The 4,176-nt window shown below is 40.6% G+C and overlaps 1 non-coding gene across 1 annotated transcript; it reads right to left on the bottom strand.

Annotated features, from left to right (window-relative positions):
• Positions 1-3,753: 3,753 nt before the first annotated feature.
• Positions 3,754-3,861, bottom strand: LOC112704385 (small nucleolar RNA R71). Its single transcript, XR_003155011.1, has one exon. It is a non-coding gene; the product is annotated as a small nucleolar RNA R71 (small nucleolar RNA).
• Positions 3,862-4,176: the final 315 nt, after the last annotated feature.

The raw sequence follows: 4,176 nt of genomic DNA, 5'->3' as shown, positions 1-4,176 counted from the left end.
TCGGGTGGTTTAAAGTTTCGCGGTACCTTCTCCTTCATGATCTCTTGCGTGAAGGGATCATGGTTGCCTTCGGGGGTGGGGCCGCGGTCTGACCGATCTTTCAGGTTGGCCTCTATTTTCCGCAGTTTTTCTTCTAATTCTCTGCGCTTGCGAGCTTCCCTTCTCAGATCTTGTTCAGTTTCTTTTTGCTTCTTTATGTCCTCTTCGAGTTGTTTTAGTCGGTTTTGTTGTGCCCGGACTGCTTCTAGAATTTCCGAGCTCTTTTCTTTTTCGGGATTTCGTGGATCTTTGTTTGGGAGTGACGTCTTTGGGTGATTCTGTTTGTTTCCTCCTGGAGTGCGTGGTGATAGAGGGCTGTCCGGTCGTTCTCCGGTGTCAACTTCCTCCTCTTGTTCGGATGCCGCGCGGTCATTGTCGGAGGGGTCGTCCGCCATGGTAGAGGGATGACTTCCAGGTCCCCGGCAACGGCGCCAATGTTCCGGGGGTTACCTGAAACGTGTAGCTCGGTCGTCTCTGGAGAGGTCCGAGATAGGGGTCAGGGACCCGAGCTTGATATGTGGAGAGGTTGGTGGTTGTACCTGCAATGACACTCCGATGCTTAAGTTAGCATGGGTTCAAGCAGATATCGAGTAGAATTAGAGTATGAGTTATACCTGGGTGCTCCAGTGTATTTATAGTAGTTGGCTGTGATCTTCCCTGGATAAGATATTCTTATCTTATCTTATCTTTTTGGAGTTTTATCCCTATCTTTGTGGAACCGCCTTTCTCTAGGCCTTTTCGGCCTTTTAGTTTTTGGGCTGCGTTCCTTTTGATGGGCCTTCTTAGCTTTGTTGTCCGAGGTCCGACTTCAGGCGTGGGCCTTGGGACGAGGTCGGACCTTTCATGGATTTTGCCGTTTTGGAGGAGCTCGGTCAGGGTATGAACAGTAGGATTCAATGATTGAATGACTGTGACGTGCTTCAAACTCCTAGCGGGCGGGGCGTTAGTGACAGACGCAAAAGAATCGATGGATTCTATTCCGGCCTGACCGAGAACCGACAGCTGAATTCCGCGTGCTGTGACAGAGCATATGCAATCGTTTTCACTGAGAGGATGGGAGGTAGCCATTGACAACGGTGAAACCCTACACAAGCTTGTCATGGAAAGGAATAAGAAGGATTGGATGAAGACAGTAGGAAAGCAGAGAGACGGAAGGGAAGGCATCTTCATGCGCTTATCTGAAGTTCCTACCAATGAATTACATAAGTATCTCTATCTTTATCTCTATGTTATTTTCGTTCATCACCATTATACATTTGAGTTTGCCTGACTAAGATTTACAAGATGACCATAGCTTGCTTCATACTAACAATCTCCGTGGGATCAACCCTTACTCGCGTAAGGTTTATTACTTGGACGACCCAGTGCACTTGCTGGTTAGTTGTGCGAAGTTGTGTAATGCCATGGTATTGAACACCAAGTTTTTGGGGTTCATGACCGGGGATTATGAGAGTTGTGAAAAGTATTGTTCACAATTTCGCGCACCAAGTTTTTGGCGCCGTTGCCGGGGATTGTTCAAGTTTTGAGCAAGCTTTTGGTAACATCAGTGCCAAGGATTGTTAAGTTTGGACAACTGAAGGTTCATCTTGTTGCTTAGATTAGGTATTTATTTTTTTCGAAATTCTTGAAGATGAATTCTAGAGTTTCATGATGATTTGTTGAAATCTGGCTGGCTGAGAAGCCATGTCTAATCTCATTGGACCGAGGTTTCAACTTATCATCACAAGAGCTTGTAGATTTTCATCAATCTTGCTTTTGGAGCAGTGATTTGCTAAGGCTTGGCTGACCTTTGGTCATGTCTAGTGTTTTGGACCGAAGCTTTCTTTGAGAGCTTGGCTGGCTGTGAAGCCATGTCTAATTCCTGGACCGGAGTCTTAGACTAGCATTGCACTGATTCCTGGAATTCTCATTAAGAATTTTGATATCTTTTTTTCCACTTAATTTTCGAAAAAACACAAAAAAATAAAAAAAAATCATAAAATCCAAAAATATTGTATGAGTCTAGTGTTTCATTCTAAGTTTGGTGTCAATTGCATGCATTCATTCATGTGTCTTAAGGATCTTCAAGTAATTCTTGATGATTTTCGTGTTATGATCTTTGAATTCTATTGACTTGAGTGTTTTATGTGTCTCATATGCATTCTCATGTTGTTAGTGTCAGTAGTATACAAACTGCTAAGTTTGGTGTCTTGCATGCATTGTTATTTGATTCTTGTTGCATTTTGATTTTTCCTTATTATTAAAAATCCAAAAATATTTTTAATTTGTGTCTTCTCAAGTCAATAATACAGAGAATTGAAGATTCAGAACAGTCAGCAGAGGAATTGCACAGAAAAAGCTGGGCGTTCAAAACGCCCAGTGAAGAAGGACAGACTGGCGTTTAAACGCCAGCCAGGGTACCTGGTTGGGCGTTTAACGCCCAAAAAGGTATAGTTTTGGGCGTTAAACGCCAGAATGTGCACCATTCTGGGCGTTTAACGCCAGGATGGCACAAGGGGGAAGATTCTGTTTTTCAATGCAATTTTTTATTAGTTTTCAAAGTTTTTCAAAATCAAATCTTTTTCAAATCATATCTTTTCAATCAAATCTCTTTCAAAATCAATTTCTTTCTATTTTCAAAGATACTTACTATCAATTAATGATTTGATTCAACATTTCAAGTATGTTGCCTTTTCTGTTGAGAAAGGTTTAATGTTCGAATCATATCTTTTCTTGTTAGTCAAGTTTTTAATTTTTTTTAAAACCAAATCTTTTTAAAAAATGTTTTTCAAATCATATCTTCTCAATCACATCTTTTTAAAACCAATCATATTTTCTTAACCACATCTTTTTTAAAATAATTTTCAATCAAATCTCTTTGATTTCTAATTTCAAAATCTTCTTCAAAAATCACTTTGTTTCTTTCCCACTTTCATTTTCGAAAATTAAGTAATGTTTTTCAAAAATGTTTTCAAAATTTCTACTTAATTTTCGAAAATCACTTCCCTCCTTCTCACATCCTTCTATTTATGGACTAACACTATTCCTTAATGCAAAATTCGAACTCCATCTCCTGTGATAAGTTCGAATTTTTCTACTTCTGTCTTCTACTCTTCTTTTCCTCTGACACTTCAAGGAATCTCTATACTGTAACATAGAGGATTCCACATTTCTTGTTCTCTTCTCTCTCATATGAGCAGGAGCAAAGACAAAGGCATTCTTGTTGAGGCTGATCCTGAACCTGAAAGGACCTTGAAGAGAAAGCTAAGAGAAGTCAAAGCACAACTCTCTTTAGAGGACCTAACTGAATTCTTCAAAGAAGAAGAACATATGGCAGCCGAAAACAACAACAATGCCAACAATGCAAGGAAGGTGCTGGGTGACTTTACTGCACCTACTCCCGACTTCTATGGGAGAAGCATCTCTATCCCTGCCATTGGAGCAAACAACTTTGAGCTTAAGCCTCAATTAGTTTCTCTAATGCAACAGAATTGCAAGTTCCATGGACTTCCACTGGAAGATCCTCATCAGTTTTTAGCTGAGTTCTTGCAAATCTGTGACACTGTCAAGACTAATGGGGTTGACCCTGAGGTCTACAGACTTATGCTATTCCCTTTTGCTGTAAGAGACAGAGCTAGGACATGGTTGGACTCACAACCTAAAGAAAGCCTGGACTCTTGGGAAAAGCTAGTCAATGCCTTCTTGGCAAAGTTCTTTCCACCTCAAAAATTGAGTAAGCTTAGAGTGGAAGTCCAAACCTTCAGACAGAAGGAAGGAGAATCCCTCTATGAAGCTTGGGAAAGATACAAACAATTAATCAGAAAGTGCCCTTCTGATATGCTTTCTGAATGGAGCATCATAGGTATTTTCTATGATGGTCTCTCTGAACTGTCCAAGATGTCTTTGGATAGCTCTGCTGGAGGATCTCTTCATCTGAAGAAGACGCCTGCAGAGGCTCAAGAACTGATTGAAATGGTTGCAAATAACCAATTCATGTACACTTCTGAAAGAAATCCTGTGAACAATGGGACTAGTCAGAAGAAAGGAGTTCTTGAGATTGACACTCTGAATGCCATATTGGCTCAGAATAAAATATTGACTCAACAAGTCAATATGATTTCTCAAAGTCTGTCTGGAATGCAAAATGCACCAAGCAGT

This window comes from Arachis hypogaea, chromosome 7 (genome assembly GCF_003086295.3).
Source record: "Arachis hypogaea cultivar Tifrunner chromosome 7, arahy.Tifrunner.gnm2.J5K5, whole genome shotgun sequence".
NCBI classification, from domain to species: Eukaryota; Viridiplantae; Streptophyta; class Magnoliopsida; order Fabales; family Fabaceae; genus Arachis; species Arachis hypogaea.
Note: the sequence above shows the minus strand (reverse complement) of the source record. Positions and strands in the feature narration are given on the sequence as shown.